At 40.5% G+C, this 20,384-nt stretch overlaps 1 protein-coding gene across 46 annotated transcripts in view; it reads left to right on the top strand.

Moving 5' to 3' along the window:
* Positions 1–20,384, top strand: part of ZBTB20 (zinc finger and BTB domain containing 20) — a 513,065-nt gene that overhangs the window by 352,947 nt on the left and 139,734 nt on the right. For 9 of the 46 annotated variants that reach the window (XM_083609079.1, XM_083609100.1, XM_083609081.1 and 6 more), the window contains one exon: positions 18,680–18,799. The exons of the other annotated variants lie outside the window; for them this stretch is intronic. The gene's annotated coding sequence lies outside the window, so the exon portion shown is untranslated. The remainder of the gene's footprint in view (positions 1–18,679; positions 18,800–20,384) is intronic. 46 annotated transcript variants of the gene reach the window in all.

Here is a 20,384-nt window from a genome sequence, read left to right as displayed (position 1 = left end):
TGTAATTGCACTGTGACATGTTAACAGCAGTCAGTGACAGACGACCAAATTTTTACCTTGCCGTTGTAACAGGAAGGAAGTCTCATAATGCATAATTGCTACAGGGAAGAAAAAAAACATTTTAAACTAGCCTTTGTGTCACACTCTTTTGTATATTTTGCATAATCTTTCTATCGCAGAATGGCAAGTGAATCTTGTCCAGTTCTGTTGGTTCTTGAGGCTCACAAGGGAAGCAGATAGTATCTAGCTCAGTTAGAGAGCATACAGGACCTTCAGCAGTTCCTGCCAAAGCAGCGAGTATAGATACTGTCTTCAGGGAGCTAGAGCCAACTGAAGTCTTACGCATGCTATCCAGACCTGGAGTGTGGTAGAAGCTGGCTCACACTTCACTTTGTAGTCTGTGGGTTCTGCCAGACTGAAGAGAAAGAGGTACTGCAAGGGACTCATCTCCCGAATTATAGGATGGTGGCAGGGGTGTGTGCTGCAAGCCTGACTGAGCTACAGGCAGTTCATCATCTGAGGCTCTCCTTCATGTGCCTCTTCCATGTGAAGTCCTGAGGGTGGCAACATGAGGACAAGCCATTTCTGCAGTGGCTCCCTGTTTGCAGAATGCCCTCCCCAGGGAGGTTCGTCTGGCGCCTTCATGATATATCTTAAGTTGTCAGGTGAAAACGGTCCTCTTCAACCAGGCCTTGGGGCTGATTAATAGTCTACGGCCTTTTAAATGTGTTTGTGGGAGGGGTTTGTTGTTTTGTTGTTTTCATTTTAACTATTTGTGTTTTTGCCTTTTATTTTTATCTTGTGCATCGCTTTGAGCTCTTAGGATGAAGGGCAGTATATAAGTCTAAACAAACAAACAAACTCCACTACCACGCATAGCCAGGTCCCTAGGTCACGATACTTTGTAACATTTAACAGGTTAAGCTGCCTATGCAGTTTCTTATGAGTCACGCAGGACAGTTCAGTAGGATCCTGGCTAATATAACAGTGAATATTATATAATATTATATAATATATAATATTAAAGGTAAAGGTACCCCTGCCCGTACGGGCCAGTCGTGTCCGACTCTAGGGTTGCGCGCTCATCTCGCTCAAGAGGCCAGGAGCCGGCACCGTCCGAAGATACTTCCGGGTCACGTGGCCAGCGTGACGAAGCTGCTCTGGCGAGCCAGCACCAGCGCAGCGCACGGAAACGCCGTTACCTTCCCGCTATAAAGCGGTACCTATTTATCTACTTGCACTTAGGGGTGCTTTCGAACTGCTAGGTGGGCAGGAGCTGGGACCGAACGACGGGAGCTCACCCCGCCGCGGGGATTTGAACCGCCGACCTTACGATCAGCAGGTCCTAGGCACTGAGGTTTTACCCACAGCGCCACCCGCGTCCCAATATATAATATTATATAACAATATAATAGTGAATATTGACTGTGATAGTTTCATTTTATCTATAGCGAGTCTCTTTGGTTTTCTTATTTCAGTTGGGGTCTTCCTTTGTCCTGATTCCTTCACAGCAATATAAACCTACATAAAGGAATCCTTGGCTTTCCTAAATTATAGGTTAGCTTATAATTCAATCATGGGGTAAGATAAATAGTAACTTTTATGGATAGCACATTAAATGTTAGCCCACATGGTCAATTCAGAAGCATGAATTATTATTGTTCATTAATCTACGGAGGTAACAATTTTATCCACTAAAATCCTCAATTTAATTTTGTTGTAATTGTTTCTGACTGTGTCAAACACACAGTGACATTTTTCTTTCCATAATCAAAATATTTTTTAGGGCTTTCTTTTTATTTCAGATTGGAAAAATCTAGTACCTTTTTTAAAAAAAATTGCCATCTCTCTTTCTTAACTATATAGGGGACACACACACACACACACACACACACACACACACACACAGACATCAGTTCATAGGACTGTATCCAATGTAGCAGTAAGTAAAATCACTTCATGTTATACTTGTCCTTGGGAAATGTTTTCCACCAGCAGAACACTGACATGGAAGAGAATGCATGAGTAGGTTGCTGGTAACTTCCTTTTTGTGAACCACCCTGATATCTTCTGAACTGCCCTGAAACCTGTGGGGATAGGGAGGTATATAAATTTTAACAACAACAACAATAGTACAATAGACAGTCGAGTCTGTTGTGCAAGAAGCTTCACATCTGTTTCATTGGACTCCTCTGTTGTGCAACATTAAAACTCACCCATCCATTAGCATAAGAGCCCTTGCTCTTGTGGACAGAGAAAATTTAAAAACAACCCATCTTTCTAAAGCACTGAAAAACCTGAATGCACATTGTACCTGCTAACTGAAGTAGGAGCCTTTTCTATCAATGAGTGCTACCTACACAAATTAGGACCCTGGAAGGATTTGAGTTGTAAATCAGGTGGTGAATCTACACAGATTTGCGGTTTCAAAAGCTGCTGCTCCATATGTGAGGGGCCAATAGAACAGTATGACCTTGGAGTGGGACAAAATGCATGGGCCTTGCAGCCCCATTTATATATATCTCTTGTTTCTTTTTGCCGATAACTTTTGAGTAAGGTTTCAGCGGTTCACACATTCACTATTAATTACTATATCGAAAACAAATACTGTGTTTTTACATTTGGGAACTTGTGTTTAGGTTCAATTATTCAGCTACTAAAAGATGCTTAAAAAATAAATAACATTGTCAAGTTTAATTGGATCTCTCTCTGTTTTGGCTTCACGAAGCATTTTACATTAATTTCAAACTGAAAATATATGACATAAGAGCAAAGGGAGGTGTATCATACAAGTCAGATGATTATTCCACTTATTGCATGAAGTACTGGAAAGAAGTTCAATTTTCATAGATTTTAATTTTTGTGCATATTATACAATAGCAGTGTGTCCTGGAGTTATCTACCATGTTAATGCAATGTAATTAGGTTAAGTATGTCTCTGGTGGAAACAGTGCTGTATGATTTTTTTCAAAGTTACATCCTAGCATTTTAATGGGTCAAATCCTATTCTTTGTTAAAATGAAGTCCATAATGTTGTCGACAAATAGGAGTATTGAATTTGACCTTGTGTCTCTTTCTGTTGCATGATTTTAATAGGAGATGAATCATCATTTTCTTCACTTCAAGAGTCCTCAGGGCCAACCATATCATTAGGCAGAGTGAGACTACGATTCTAGGCAGTGGATATTGGGATTCATGACAGGGCAGGTGCCAAAATATCTTGGTTGGCCTTGAATACAGAACTATACAACTTGGCTTATGCTACTGGTGAAGAGCATTACTTGTTTCCCTGTTCCAAGCAGTAAAAGGTTCTAGGGCAGCCATTATACTCTTGTTTCTAGGTGCAAAGTTTTGTGTTGGCCTCTTTTTTAATATAACTTTTTGATTACCTATTAGTATTAGAAACATTCACCATCGTGCTGATGCATTTGTTAATTATGTGCATTGATCTCCATTGTTATAAAAGATTTTGTTCACAAGCTGAGAGTTAAGAAGGGCATGTATAAGAAATGGAAGAAAAGGGGGATCACAAAGGAGGAGCATGCATGAATAGCCAACAGTTGCAAAGTGAAGGTCAGACTAACTAGAGCTCAGAATGAGCTCAGGCTTGCAAGAGAGGTTAAAAATAATGATAAAGGGTTTCTTTGGCTATGTCTGAAGCAAGAGAAAGAACAAACAAGTGGTGGGTCCTCTGTGTAGAGAAGACAGATAGAAGGTGGAACTTTTCAACACCTACTTTGCCCCTGTTTTCAACCAAAAGGAAAGGATCTGGTGATAACAGAATAAATGATGTTAAGGAGGGAGCTGCAGCCCAAGCTAAGAAAATAGTTAGTAAGGGAACACCTACCTACTTATTAAATGAATCCACATCACCAGGTCCTGATGAGCTCCATCCAAGGGTATTAAAGGAGCTTGTGGATATAACCTCAGAGCCCTTTATCTATGATATTTGAGAATTATTGGAGAACAGGTGAGGTCCCTGCAGACAAATGTTGTCCCCATCTTCAAAAAAAAGGGGGGAGGAGAGAAGATCCAGGTAACTACCAACTGGTGAGCTTGACATCGATACCAGGAAAGGACCTAGAACAGATAATTCAACAGTTGGTCTTTGAGCACTTAGAAAGGAATACTGTGGTTACTAAGACTCACAAAATAAGTCACGTCAGATTAATCTCGTTTCTTTTTTTGAAGGAGTTACAAACTTGGTGGATCAGAGAAATGCTGTGGACATAGTGTATCTCTTCAGTAAGGCTTTTGACAGATTTCCCCATGATATTCTTGCGAGGAAGCTGGCAAAATGTGGGTTAATCAAAGTAACAGTTAGGTAGATTTGTAGCTGGTTGACTGACTGAATCCAAAGGGGTTGGATTGCCACCTGTCATAGATGCTTTAGTTGCAATTCCTGCATTGCAGGAGGTTTAACTAAATGACTTTTGGGTCCCTTATAACTCTGCAATTCTATTATTCTAAGCCAGTGTAATAGGTCATTTTGGGTTGGTATCATTGTCTGCCTTCGCTTTTCCGATATCTTTAGATTTGTTCCCACTTCTGCTTGCCCCGCCACTTTCACCTGGGGAAAGCTGTTCTTTACCGCTGAATTGGAGCAAGCATCAGTTGGGTTTTCTGTGGATTGATGTTTGCTCCAATTCAGTGGTAGAGAGTAGGTTTTCCCAGGGAAAGCAATGGGGCAAACAGAAAACCCTACCTAGAAAGCGCAAGACAAATGGAAAACTGATCAAGTCTGTGGTTTCGAGGCATGGGAGAAGCGAAGTTTGGACAAGCCCAAATTCATCAAAGTTTACTGCTATTACCTGAGCAATAAAGCATGACTCATTAATATGCAGAAAGTACAAAAGGGAAGGAATAGTGTACAATATTATATCATAAAGATCAAGTAGGCCTAAATAATAGCTAGCTGCTGACTGTCGTTCCCCAAGGCAACAAAAGTGAGGGTTTTGTTTTATCCCATCCTTCCAAATATGGTTGATTGGTCTTCTATGTTCTGCTGAATCTAGCATGTACAATGATTTCTATGACCACACTGCAGTCTCAACCCACATTTAATGTCTGCTTGAATAAGTTGCCTGTAGCAAGGGTATGCAGCAGATTGTCTGCTTAACAAGAGGTACTTTGCCTATGTTTTAAAGCATTAGTACTCCATCACACTGTATAGCTCAATACACACACACACACACACACACATATAATAGAACCATGTAGAACACACAACCTCAATTCTAGTAGTTGCAGGAGTTTATTCCCATTTTAAATAGTGAATGAGACTATGCATTGACTCTACACAAAAGCTGCCAGTTGAAGATTCCTTGCTTTACAGTCACCCATGCTGTTTTGGAGAGTTTATGGCCTCATTTGACACTATTATTATGCTGTCACTTTCTTGATGAAGATGATTCAAAACTCAGTCTCATGGACTGACATTTTCCCTTTCTATAACATACCTGCTGTATTTCTCTCTCTCTGTTCTAATATTGAAACCTTCTAGCTACCATATAACATCTCTTCTGGCTTGTCAGTCCAGCTATAGCTTTATTCATCTTGCAAGCTGAAATGCAATTTCTGTGATCTCTCACTCTCTGGGGCAATCAATATCCCATGCCTTCAACATGCCAAGCTTTCTTCCTTCTCTGTGGCTATATAAGCATATCCTCTCATTTATTTCTGTGTCCCAGATTTTCACCAACGACACTAGTGCAAAAGATTACACCACCTCCCAACACCCCATCACCCCATTCCTCCTGTTGCTGCCAAAGTTCAGCAACAATCTTGTGCACTGGCTCTGCAACATAGCTTCGACAAATCTTTTTGCCACCCAGGATCTGAAGTCCCATCTAAAGAGGAAGCCTCCATTAGCGTCAATGAACAACAGAGATATTTTATGAGTTGTCTTGCATCCTCCTTCCTGTCCAGCTCCCAAATTATGGTGTGAGTGGCAAAAGGCAGGGGGGTACTTAATTAAATTTACAAGTCCCATCCACTAATTCTTGAGTCTTCAATGCCCACTCCTCCTCTTTTTTCCCCTGGCGACTGCCACCCAACCCAATTCCTTCTTCTCCCCCCCCCCCCGCCACTTTTTTGGTTTTTTAATCTTTCTTGTTTTGCTGCTGCTAGCGCTGGCATTTTCCCCAGATGTTCCTCCACTTCCTCTCTGCCTTGCTCTGAGAAAGGGCCAAGGGGGGGGGTCCTTCCTCAGAATAAAGCATTCCACGTAAGGTGACTGGGAGAGTGCCCATGCTTCCACTGCAGTGGCTTGAAATCCTGTTAAAACTAAGTAACCTTTAAAGTTGTCTTAAAGCCAGCATGCACCAAGATAGACAAGGCAAGTAGTGAGGGAGGAGTGTGTAGGCCTAGTCCTCGTTCTTGGCTGTGCTCTGATGCCGCTTTAGTTGGGACAGCGCAAAATAAGGTGTCAGTAGCAACTGTGGGCACAGCAGGTGCACATGTGCCACTTTATGCTTTCCTACTCCTGTTCCAAATGAGTGCCACTCCTGTCCCTTCCCCTTGTTCCAGCCCCAATCCACCATTGGAAGAATAGCTAAATATTAATGCAAATATGATTACTTTTTTTGATTCATGGCTAGACTGGTTTAATCACATAAAGCTTTTAGCACACTTAGCAGTTGTCTACAATGCACTGCCCACATTAAGTTTTCTATGCACACTCTTTCAAGATCTCAAGGACAGTTTTTGTCATCTGCTAGAAGGAACGTCTCGGACCAAACAGGAAAAGTTTCATAGCTTCTCCAGGGGAACATGGGCCGGCATCAGGGGTGATTTTATATGGTGTTTCTTAATTATTTTCACCCCATAAAAAATGAATGTATGCTGTGATTCACCAGATATGTATGCCACTCTTCTCCTAGTTCTTCCCCCTTTTATGTCTTTCATTCTTCCTCATTATATTGGCCCATTCTGCTGGTTAATCTGGAAGACTTGTTGAAGATGGTAAGTAAACTTCACATCTGAAACTGCATTTCCGTTTCTAGACTGTGTATCAATGGGAACAGAAGACCCCATAGAATGCAGCATGCTTTACATCTAATGTGACATTTATTTGATGGCAGAAGAAAATTGATTCAAGTCCCACCAGACCTTTGCCATCATGTTTTATGTATTTATCCAGCAGTGGTGGTTCATAATGTCCCTTGACAAATCCTATTATTCCATCGGCAATAAAGTGATAGAAAGTGCTCAGCATCTTGAAATGTGTATGTTTTCTTAGCTGCTTCTGAGACATACACATAGAAAAGGAATGATGTGGGATATCTGCCCATAGAGATATTTCTGAGGTACTGCAAACTTATTTTTATGAACATCTGGGGGGAAAGACAGGGTTTTTAAAATGCTGTGTTACAATGATTCAGATGCAGACTATAATTTTCTATTAATCTGTATTTTAAAAAGCTGTAGCCAAAATTCTGATAAATGACCTTAAGGCAATTGCAGAGTTAGAGAGAATTTGCTGTTCAAACCTATCTTATGCTATTTGTCAATCTTGTGCGTATGGCTTATGCTGTTCTTCAGTCTTCTAAATCAGCCAATAATGGCAAAAATTATAATGTTTTCGAGGCACAGGTTATATTTATACAGAACTGCAAAAAAAAAAAAAAAACCAACAACAGCCAAATCAAAACAGATTCTAAGCATTTTGATGGATATTTGAACTGTCTCTTCTTTGACCCCCTTGAAAACACATACACACATCAGAGTAGATATTTTCTGAAGTTGGATATAAATTTTATATTTGGGCCGTGATTAATTTTTGTGAGATTGCATTTTTACTGCAAAAGTTCTATTTCAAGTTAGTTGGGACATAAATATTTGCAAGAATCCCTCATCAATATCTGGTTTTGTACATGTTTGTGCATATTTATATCAATTGCTGCTTGCCCACCTTGCCACAGTGTTGTGACAGTTTTGTTAGTCCCAGTGCTGTGCAGCAAAATGTTTGCATCCATTCAACTCTTTTCATTCAGAGTTGGAGCAGAATGTGGATGGAGATGTGCATTCAGATGCACACATCTAAAGAAACCTCCACCTTCTCAGTGGCTGCTCCCAGACTTTGAAACTCCCTCCCTAGAGAAGCTAGACTGGCTCACTCCTTGTTGTCCTTCCCCGGCAGGTGAAGACTTTCTTGTTCCAACAGGCTTTGGGGAATTGTTTAATTGCTTTTAATTATGCTTTTTGATGTTTTTAGCGTTCCTATTTTTATTTGTAAGCCACCTTGAGTGCCAGCAGGGGGAAAGGTGGGGAATGATGATGATGATGTAATACAGTGTGAACAGATGACAGGCTTATTAGCTTGCATGGTGGAATATGCATTTATTTATATGCATATTTATATACTGCTATATCATTAAAAATCACCTTGGTTTATAACAATATAAAAGCATAAAGCCAAACATTAAAATCACAAAAAGTTAAAAGAAATTAAAAACAAACTTAGGCCTTTCAGAATACAAGTGTTTAAAAGTTGGCACAGAAGGTGCCCACATATACCATCTACATGACGTCTCAATGAAGTGTGACCAGTTGCCTAAACTCCACACACAGATGCATGCCTCACTGCAAAAAGTTTGGTATCATTTTGCAAAGGAGTATAAAAAAAAGCGCTGAAAGGGAAGTGTGCATTTCAGCACTAATTCCACTGCAGATGCATCACTGCAGAGGCATGTGATGATAATTTTGAATCTGTACGAAGCATGAAGAAATTCCTCAAAGGTATTTGTCCTCACTGTCCCAAAAATCTCTCTGCCTCTCACTCAAGCAACAACAAAACAAAACAAAATCATTTTACAAGCAAAGCATGCCTATGGCAATTATGAAAGACATTTTTTAATGTTTTCATAGACTGCAATTCACTTAGGAGTAATCCAATAGGCTTCTATTGTATTTCAGGGAGATTGCTCCAGAGTGGTTTGTGGATTACATAGTGAGACAAAGCAACTCCTTCCATGCCCCCATTTGTATCAAGTCATACTGTCCTGTAGTCCAGAATACGAAGGATTGGAGCCAGAACATTGAAAAGCAGCTCACGTGGGGGTAGCTTATATGCACATGTATTGTGATTAGATTTGGCTTGTATACAAATACCTAGGAGATGTATATGCCAAGCCAACCATTGCTGTGAATGAATTGACTGAGATACATCTCAGTAGCCTTGGAGTTTGTTTTTCTTTTAAAAAGAAAACACAATTGGAGTGGATCAGTAGAGACATAAATAATAATGGTGTTGCTCCTGTTGGCACTGTTTAGGCATTACCTGAAATAATGTGCCCTGGTTTGGAGACTACATTCATATAGGGATGTTAGCAAAGAGAAGCAGGTTCACATTATAGCAGTGACGTTGATTGTGTCTTTAGAATGCAAAATATGTGAAGAAAGATTGGAAATTTAAAATATTTAACCTTGAGAAAATATCATTAAGTGAGAGTTCCTAACAGTTTTTAACGTACATAAATGTTACATAAAAAGAAGTTCTCTATAGATACAGAGCAGGACAAAAGAATGGTGGGTTAAGCCACAGAAATGTTTATTGGGGAGAAATATGGTTTCATTGAGTGTATAAACAGCTGTATTTATGTAACCCAGAACTGCAAGTCCAAGCCATTAGCAATAAGCAAAACCATTGGAAACCAATTAAATTGATTAACTTATTCGTCACAGAATAATTTCAAGTTACACAGGAAACTTTTGTTTAAATGGCAATTTTAGCTCTAATGCTAAAGGCCAAGCATGGAAAAGAGGGGCTTGGTCATGAAGTTATTGTTTCCCATACTTTGAAATTTGAGAGCCAGTTGTGCTGCCTGCGCAGCAGGTGTTGATATCTGGTTGATCCTCTCTTGCAGAGCCATGAAAAGAAGGGAATCCAATGCAATACCAGCATTTCACAAGTGTATACATAGAAGTGTCCACACGTTGTATGTCCAAACCCACTCAGATCTTCCATGAAGATTCACTCTAAATCCAGATGCTTTCACTTCAAGAGTTCAGGGCTTGGACTACTAGCTATATAGAAGGACAATCATGCTCAGTCCTCTTTGGACTGTTTTCATTTTGGATGGTTGCCCCCACTGCTATTTTTCTAGAAAAAGAGATTCCGGAACTCACCATAAACACCTCCCATGTTCCCTTATAATGGCAATGGTGCCCACTAGGAAGTTCCAGTGAGTTCTGGCTGAAAAAAAAGCTCTGGCTGCCCCCTTGATGGGCAGAAAGGGGATACTTCTATTTTCTCACATATGCTAATACCTTCCTTTCATCTTGGTGGCCCAAATTTGGCACATTTTTTGTTGCTCTTGTAACCTGAGTTTGCAGTTACAGGGGATGATATAGATATTAAAGTCACCAAGAATAAAAGGAAGGAAAGAAAGAAAGAAAGAAAGAAAGAAAGAAAGAAAGAAAGGAAGGAAGGAAGGAAGGAAGGAAGGAAGGAAGGTGAGGAGGATAGACTACTGCAATGTAAAGTACTAGACAGGAAGTAAAGATAAACATTGTGTAATTCAAGATGTAAAAGAATAAGTAAATGGTTGAGAGAAATTAAAAAGACAGCTGGGGTAAAAAAATAAAAACCAACCCCACTGTTCTTACTTGGGGGGCAGGTGAATAATGAAATGGACCATAAGGGAAAAGAGAGAAATCTTCAAATCTGAAGATGACCAGATTTTAGTTGGAGCAAAGCAAAAAAAGCAAAACCTGATGAAAGCACAAGATCCTGCAAACAAGTAGCTCTATTAGAGTTAGAATGGCAGTTTAGAACAACACATGAAAAGAAAGATGAGAGGAATGAAATACGAAGGAGATTGGCATTACTAGACTGAGAGATCGAGCCCGGATTTATAGAAATATCACCTTCTAGCAACAACAGATGAACAAGGCAAAACAGCAACTTTAAAGATTGAGGACGTTGCACCATGAAAGAAAGAAAAAAGGCCAGATAAAAAGGCACAACCAGCACACACACACACACACACACTTTTTTTTAATGCTAGAAACCATGTCCAAAAGGCAGAAAGAATAGAAAACAAAAAAAAGCTAAAGAAAAGCAGTCAACTTTTGTTTTTTTTTAACTGGGAAGAAAGAGAACATAGTGAAAAGAACCAGACATGCTTCACTATACTTCTAAGCTTGCGTCCTACCTCACATTATTGGCTTTCTATATGGGGAGTCAGGCAGGGAGTCAGTTTCTGGTCAGTGGGTCATAGCTACTGATGTTACCATAGGATAAGTGGTTCTGTGCATATGGTGAATTATTGTTTCTTCTCACCAAGGTGCAGTTGCTGGAGCAGTCAACCTCAAAGAATCTTAGAATTGTAGAGTTGGAAGGGACCCCCAAGAGTCATGATCAAATATAAAAATGCCTTGTATTGGGAATCAAATATTACTGTATTTTGAGCTTTCTCTTATTTTATTACAAGCTGTACATGCAGAATTCCTGTACTGTATTGTATATACAAGCTTTGAAAAGTGACCGAGAAGATAGTTTTCTCCTGTATATTGCACCAGTTTTGTTTTGCTTTTAAGGGGAGAAATTGTAATAAAGCAGCTGAAGAGACCACAGTATAAAATAGGTGTGGAATCAAAATAGGAATTATCATTCACTGTCTTTCAGCAATACCTCCCACTGTAAAGGGTTAATGACTCTGGCAATTAACAAAGACATTTTAGATTACCATTTAACATGATCATTCCTCCTTTGCAAAGAGCAAGCAAGCAGATCCTAAGCTTTGGCTGGAAAATGTTCCTGGTGATTTTGCTGTGCTGAAGCCTGTGTTTAAGACAGAATCAGAAATATCTACCTGCACATTGAGAGTGTTTGAACACATGCATTTGTAAAACCTTAATGCATGTATCAGTAATGAAAATCTTAATTAAGGAAGCTGAATCATTGTCCATGAACGCTCTTTCTTCTCTAGTGAAGTCCTTTGTGTATTGCAGCATCTACCTGGCCCAGACAGACAGAGCTCTCCAAGAGCTTGTCTGGCAGATCTTCTCTTGATTATTAACAGCTAGCAAATAACAAAGTCTCCCTCTTCTTTTGTCTTGTTGCTGAGGCTGGGAACAACAGAGCACACAATGTTCTGTAGGATTTGTTTATTTTTGGAGCTTAAAAAAATCTGGCTTTTTTATTATGCCAGTTGGTTTAAAATAAAGCCGTGTTGATCAGGACTAATTTAAGCAGTTCTATAGATGCTGGAATTGAAAACAACGTTTCTCACACAGTAGTGTACTTTTGCATTTTAGAAATAATGCACTGGCAAGAGACTGGACTATATGTGTAAGAAAACGGGCAATGAGTTTATATTAAGTTTTTACAAGTTAAAAGTTAAGGTTTCCACAGCAACCTACCCCTTTAAAGTCCATTTATTACCGGGGGGGGGGTGCTTTTCATGTCGCAGGCAGTAACAATACAGTATTGAAGCAAAAGGGATTTCTTTCAGCTATCTTAACAGGTTCTTTGTTAAATGGTTCCCGTGTTTAGAGCATTGTACAAGACTCAAAGTAACATGCTTTCAAGAGTTATAGGAACGTCTGCATCATATGTGGCTTCCTGGTCTGTGCTGTATGAGTATCCCATGTGGTAAGCCATTTCCAGCCGCAGACTAGATGGGAAAGGGCCAGTATTTCGGGAGGTATCAGTTCCTTATATGTCCCATGAAGGAGGAACAGGTATCAGGTGCTGGGAAATGCCTCTCTCTGGGACCCTGCAGAGTCACTGCTGGTCAGAGAAGGTATTACTGAGCTTGCCAGACAGTGTAAGGCTTCCTGTTGTTTTCCTAGGTTTGTAATGGGTTCAGTCTGGGCTGGCTACATTTTCATAGTCATTCCTTGGTACCATTGTGAGATTCAGTTATGTGCATCTTCTTGTTCTCTGCCACTTCACAAACAGGAAGCTATCTGCTATTTTTTATTTATTTAACCAGAGATTAAATGAGTACTCTCAGCTGGTTGTTCACTACCAACTTCTTGAGTCTTGTTTGCAATGGTGGTGGGGGAACAGAATGGGCAGGGGTCAAGATCCCCTTTGCACATTATCTGGTGGTTTTTCTTGAAATGGTAAGGGAAAGAGAACATGGCGGAGGCAATCCCTGTCAACGCTAACTGGGTTGTTTGGGGTTTTTTGGTGCTTCAGCCACCTTTCTTTTCTGAATATCTTTGGTCGTGAACAACTTTTGATGTTTCTTTAAGGATGCTGAACTCCAACCACTAAAAACAGCTTCTTCTTTTTTTACATGTTGCATTACATGCTCTGAAAGCATGTGGCAGAGAAGGGATGGGGTACCTGTGACCCTATGGAAATGTCACTGGACTATAATTCCTGTCTTCCCTGCATTGGACATGCTGCTTGGGGCTGCTGGAAGCTGAAGTCCAACAATTTCTGGAGTGCCACATGTTCTCCATCCCTGTGATACAGTGACCTTGCTGAAGCTAAGCAGGTCTGGTGCTGATCAGCACTTGGATGGGAGACAACTGTACAATTCATATGTATACTACCTTGAATTCCGCAAAAGGAAGGCAGAATTAGGATGGCCACTTATGTACTGCCCTAAAAGATTTGTGTAAAATTTGCATGTTCTAATTTGCATATTTAGAAATAATTTCTATAGTGGGTGGTGCGGCCCCCACCATGAACCTGCACTCTGCTGCTGGCTATGTGCACCCTGGTTGCCTGATTGAGAGTGCTCGCAATGGGTGGGGCGGGCGAAGGAGCCCCCATGAGTACCAGCCACAGATTGCTGGTACCTTATACATTGGTGACCTTGTGTCCTAACTTTCAGAGAACAGACCTTGTATTTGAAGGACTGGCTGTATGGTTCATGTCAATAAGAACTATAAGAATGGAGAATCAGGGTGTTGAAGTTGTCCATCAACGGTTACTACCTGGGCAGCGGAATGATGAGTCACACAGTCTTCCCCACTGTGGTGGGATATATCGTATTTCTATTTCAATTACAGTCATCTTTTCTAAATCTGCATCAATACTGGTACATTGGTATGTAAATTTTATGCTAATCTGTGTCCTCTTTTTGGTAATACAGAAGTTGCTACCCTACTGTGTCTGAAGCATTAGCATACCAGCATGCCATATCCTGGGCCATGGTTCTCTGGCATGCTAATGCTGCATGCATAGGCTCCAGTTTCTTGATTTAAATAGATATTGGGCATGTCACAAAAGATAGTTTTTGTTGCATGTCCAGCATCATATTTAAACCAATTTGGATCTTCTATCACTTCATTCTCTAATTTTCCTCCTTAAACGTGTAAATATAGCATGAAAACATATATCCTAGGTAGGTTTTCCATGCAGTTATAGAATTATAGAACTGATATAGCTTCACAATGCATATCATTTTGAAGATCATGAGCAAAGTGAGCAGTACTTAAAAAAAAACAAAAACAGCCCAGAAAACTTTGTACTATATATATTGAGATGGCAGTTGCTATTTGAAAATGCTAATTTATTTATTTATATATTATTATTTTTTTAAAAAGAGCTTTCAAACATGGCAGAACTGCTGCTATTACTTCTCTTTCATGACTATATATATGTCATACCTGACATTTTAAAACACAGCCATTTCTTAATTAGCTGAGCATGCTTAAGGAAGGAAAAAAAGATTATGGAAAACTTAACAGCTGGAAACAATTCCACATAGCTGGATGATTTAAAAACAACTGAATTAATTTTATTGTAAAAGTTTCCCCAAAAATGTCATTTCAGGATTGAAAGAAGACAAAAGAAACTTGTTGGTAGCATAAGGAAACTCTTTTTAAGCAGCTTAAGTAACTGTAATACTTCTGTTTCCAAATTTGTAAAATAGGAAGAATAATGATTCAGTTCAGAAATATTACATCACCACAATAATACCATTATTATGTCCATGCAGACCCACATATTGGTTCTGCATCTATGCAGAGCATCATTCAGAAACTTCTGGAGTTGTTGGCAATGAAACATAAGCAGCGCTCAAGGGCATGGTGCACACCTTCTAAGTTCTCTTCTGATGGCTGTAGCAGTAGGTTTGTTCAGAATTTTTGCTCTTGTGGTCACAAATCCTCTTTGATTTCTTATCCTGTTGCTTCATTTCTCTATCTGCTAGTATTTCCCTTTTAGTATTGTGTTTTTACTTCTCTCTTGGAAGTCCTCCTCCAACCGCTTGTGTGCCCGTGGCACAGTGTGTGATCTTTAGTCTCTGCTCTGATTTTATAGGTTAACTCACTCCAAGATCCATGACTGTTGTCTGGTAGGCTTGGGTCAAGGGCATTGGTTAGAGATGTGGCAGTGTTAAACTCTTCACATTATAGATGTGAAGGCAGAGAGAATATTTTATGTATTTGTCTGTCTGTCTGTCTTTTTGGCATACATGTATGCTGCCCTTTTCTTTAAAAACTCCCCAGGGCAACTCATATATTAAAACAATAATAAAACAAATAAATCATTATTAAAAACTGTAGAAAGCAATGTAGCATGGCAGAGTGATAAAACCCAGCAGAACAATAAAACAATCAATTAAAACCCAGCTTCAGTGACATTTAGTTGCCTGGGCAACTAAATAGACTCTTCGCATGCAAAAAAAGAAAGAAAAAAAGATAGCAACTCAATGTGGTGCCAGATAAGACTCTCTGAGGAGGGCATTCCATAAATAAGATGCCACAACGAAGAAGACCCTATCCCTGGCCATCACCCACCTAACTTCAGAAGGTAAAAGGTAAAGGGACCCCTGACCATTAGGTCCAGTCGTGGCCGACTCTGGGGTTGCGGCGCTCATCTCGCTTTATTGGCCGAGGAAGCCGGCGTACAGCTTCCAGGTCATGTGGCCAGCATGACTAAGCCGCTTCTGGTGAACCAGAGCAGTGCACAGAAACGCCATTTAGCTTCCCGCCGGAGTGGTACCTATTTATCTACTTGCACTTTGCCGTGCTTTCGAACTGCTAGCTTGGCAGGAGCAGGGACCAAGCAACGGGAGCTCACCCCATCGCGGGGATTCGAACTGCTGACCTTCTGATCAGCAAGTCCTAGGCTCTGTGGTTTAACCCACAGCGCCACCCACATCCTTCAGAAGGTAGGGAGGCTCAGATAAGTCTTTCTTATTATGAATATGGACTCATGTGCTAGAAGGCCAGATAGGATACCTGGCTTCCCAGCCATTTGGTCTATAAAGATGAATTGGATTGAGTCTGTAAATAGATTAGCAGCCAGTTTAGTTGCTACTGCTGTAACTGGTCTCACTTATTAACCTGCAACGATATTTTGTACTAACAAAAGTTTCCAAACTGACTTTAAAGTCAACCCCATCTACAGCATATTGCAATAGTCTAGTCTGGAAGTGACTGAGGTGTGGATAATTGTGCCCTGCAGATTCTCTCCAGGAAGGGTTGTATCTGGTGTACCAGCCTTAGAAGGTGGAAGAGGCTGACTTCTGTGGATGTCATGTTTTCTCAGGTGACTATGTTGTATCTATCAGCATCCACAGACTTCAAAGCTAGGCCTTTTTTCAGGAAGCGCAATATCCTTTCAAGCAGGATTAACACACACACACTCCCAATCAAATGAACCATGTGCCAATGAAACCTCTGTCTGGTCTGGATTGATCTTCAGTTTATTATCACTCATTTAGTCCATTACTGACCCCAGACACTGATTAGGCATCTCCACTGCCTCACCTGCTTCTAATGAAAAGGAGAAGTAGTTGGATGTCATCAGTGTACTTATGGCACTTCAGTCTCCCAGCAACACCTAGTATTAACCATCAAAGCAGGAGACAAACCACTGAAGTAAATTGCTCCCAATTCTGAAACCGGAAAGCCTGTTCAGAAGAATACCATAGACAATGGCCTATGGGGGGAAAGCTGGGAGAATTAGCAAGTTTGCTCTTCCCCTATCCCTCTCCTAGTATATGTGATCCATTAGAAAGAACAAGCCAATTTCCGTTCCAAAACAGGGACTGGAGTTAGATTGAAATGGATTCAGATAATCCATTTCTTCAAGAATGGCTATTGAAACCTTCGTTCCAACAAGCCTATCCAGACACATAAATTGCAATCCTAACTATGTATACTCATAATTCAATGGCACTTACTACCAGGTAAGTGGAGTTAGGATTGCAGCCTATGTTTTTAACTTTTTTATTTTACCTGGGTATTTGGATAATTATATTGTTTCATATACCTCTGGGGCGCAAGCCTGGGCAGTGTTTTATATACCCCACTTAGATATTGTTTTATGTGGTTTATAAATTATTCTAAATAAATAAACGGCTTGAGCATGTTGTCTAAGATGAAAGTATCTGTGGTCAGATGAGCAATCTTTGAGTTTCTTTAGGAGTCTCATAGCTGTCTCCTCCAGGGTGGTTGTGGTCACCGACTTCCACAAGGAGGCAGGTACATTCTGGACTTAGATTGTCATTACCTTCCTGCTAAATGCTGGCTACTTTCGTAGCCAGGAAAGGTAGGAATTGAGCAGACAAGTAGTTGGCCACACTGCAAGGATGTGTTGTCCCTGACCACAGGAACTGAAGTTCATCCGTAGCATGTAGTTGAAGGCTGACATGAGTAACTTTATTTTTTAAGTGCTTAGTAAATAACCCAGGGGTTATTTGCCTCACACAGACAACCAAGTTGTAGGAGACTTGCTTAAGGCCACCTCACAGGTAGTAATTTGTTAAATGGATACATCTAGCCAGTTTTATTCATATCCGGTTCTAGGATAGGGGAAAAAATAAACCGTTAACTTCTTGGTTCACAGCTAGGTGTCTTGGCCACTATATTTTATGAGCCTTCAATACATTATATTTGTACAAAATAGTCTTCACACTATAGTATATAGATCTGCTTCCAGTATGTACAGTAAAGCCTGCTTCATTTTTATTTACTAAAATAAGAACTGACTGCAGCTGTTCACACTTGTCAAATCTGTAGAGCCATCAGCTGTATAGGAGGGACTGGGCATTCATTTTGATTTCTGAATGATCAAAAAGGCGTATAATACACTTTCATATTGATGGATGGGTATGCAGTATTACTATTCAGAAGTGAAAAACATATTTGGGGGAAAAAATCTATTGACTCCAATGTTATATAAACCAGGAGGCCTATAAAGCTCCATTTTTATCTCATTATCTTATGTATTTGCTTTTTATTCTAGACTCAGGCTTCAATAATTAAAGTCTAAATGTGGAAATAGGTCATTGTTGATTGTCAGGTCAGTAATGGTGCTAAGTCATGTCTCATAAAGTTAGAGATCTTGGAGCATCCTGCACAGTAGCAGAAGAAGTGAGGTGTCTCTATTTTCAGATGTCCATGATGGAGAGGGGAAAGTCTATTGTTTCTTTGCTCAGTATCAGGTATAGGGAACCTGTGGCCCTTCAGATCTTGCTGGACTACAAATGCCAACATCACTGGTCATTGGTCATGCTAGCTGGCTGTGTTGGAAACTGGATGGATCCCAGCATCTGGAGGGCTACATCTTCAGTAGCAGTCAGGTCCAGAATCATCTGCTCGTGTATGTGTTTGTGTGTGTATAAGGGAAAGTGCATTTATCTGAATCTTTTGTGTGTATGAGAATGTGTTTGCCTGTATGTTTCTCACCAGCTATATGTCTGCTCATCTTGCCTGGTGTTGTATACACATGCCTGTTTCTTGTGTCATTCTGTCACTGCAGGTCTCCTGCCCATGACTCTTAGAAGCCTGGCTCTAGCCTGGCGTAGCCCCTTTAAGCAGCCGGTTTAGTTCAGAGGAAGTTTGGAGTTGAGAGTTTTTCCCCAGATCACAACTAGTTAAGGCAGCAGTTGATTTCATTTATGGTGGCACACCTTTATTACAGGTAGCCTTTGGTTCACTGAGTTTTAACTTTTACCTGCCTATGATTAACACTCTTCCATGACCCTGGACTATTGCTATCTTGACACCATGCCTTTTTGTGATAAGTCTTTTTGTGTCGGCTTTTGTTTCACTGGGACTTATCTCTTGACTGCCAGTGATTTGTCCCAGTGTGGGATCCCTGGCTACCTTTGAACCTGAATTCTCCTATGGAGGTCAGCCATAGATGGAATAAGACAGATGGTACGGAGGTGGAAACAGCGCTATTAGACCATGTAGCCATCCTGCCTGACAGTGAAGGAAAGTATGCCATTCATTTCAGTGGCAGCTGAGGGGAAAGAAAATAATTAACCTTTAACCAAGCTGCAAGTTCGTTTCCATAGTGTACCTGAGTCTTCAGTTGCTGGCTCTCCTACTTACTGCCTCATTTATTTTATCACACAGCACTAAGGCCAAACCCCAAAAAATTAGAATTTTTGCACCTGCTAAAGCTAAGCATTGGCCCTTGTTTCTGGTAACTGTGTGGCGCTTGATGTTAAAGAAGAAAGACTCCCTATATAGTGGCATTTTGAGACGCACTGAAACAACTATCAGCTTCCGGCAGAATGCCGTGAATTTCTCTGATCATAGAATTGTAGATGATAAGGTCCTAAGGATGCTCAAGTAAAATCCAGTATTTGCGATGGATTGATCTATTTTGCAGGGTTCTCAGCACCTCTTTGAATCCTAGCAGTCTCAGCAGATCAGGCCCAGTTTCAGAACCCAGACTGTATAGCTAGGCCATCCATTCTGATCCCTATGTACCACATCTTGCCTCCCAGAAGAAATTGCCCCACGACTTTATCCTAGTCTGCTGCCCCACCTCCTCCTCTTGCCTTACAATTGGTTGCTCTGATTCAGTGCTCCCACTATGCTGTGCCATGCAGTGACGTAACTTGCCTCCTTGCCTTGACATTCCTTGTTGCCTGTAGACATGACTGTTGCCCTGCAAACTCTCATCCAGACCGCTCTCAAGAGAGCAATTTTTCTTTTCGCTGGCCATTCTCTGGAGGGTAGGACTCGAACCAATGGCTTCAAGGTACAAGAAAGGAGATTCCAACTAAACATCAGGAAAAACTTTCCGACAGCAAGAACTGTTCGACAGTGGAACAGTCTCCCATGTGAGGTTGTGAGCTCGCCTTCCTTGGAGGTTTTTAAGCCGAGGTTGGATGACCATCCATCATGGATGCTTTAGCTGAGATTCCTGCATTGCAGGGGGTTGGACTAGATGACCCTTGGGGTCCCTTCCAACTCCACAATTCTATGATTATATGTATGAAAACACTTTTCCAAAAATCCCCCATAGTGCTGTGTTTCTTTTGTTGCTCTTTACAGCTAAAAGATACAAATGAAAGGCTTGTAATATTCCAAGATGAGAATTCACCAATTTCTGTCCTTCAGTCAGTGGGTAATAATTGTAACTATTATTTGGTTCCCTTTTCACACTTTTTTATGCAAGGAATGTAAACTTTACAAATGTGAATCAATTAAGCATGAAAGTTAACCGC

The sequence above is a fragment of the Podarcis filfolensis genome (assembly GCF_964270895.1).
Source record: "Podarcis filfolensis genome assembly, chromosome: 4".
Classification (NCBI taxonomy): Eukaryota; Metazoa; Chordata; class Lepidosauria; order Squamata; family Lacertidae; genus Podarcis; species Podarcis filfolensis.
Note: the sequence above shows the minus strand (reverse complement) of the source record. Positions and strands in the feature narration are given on the sequence as shown.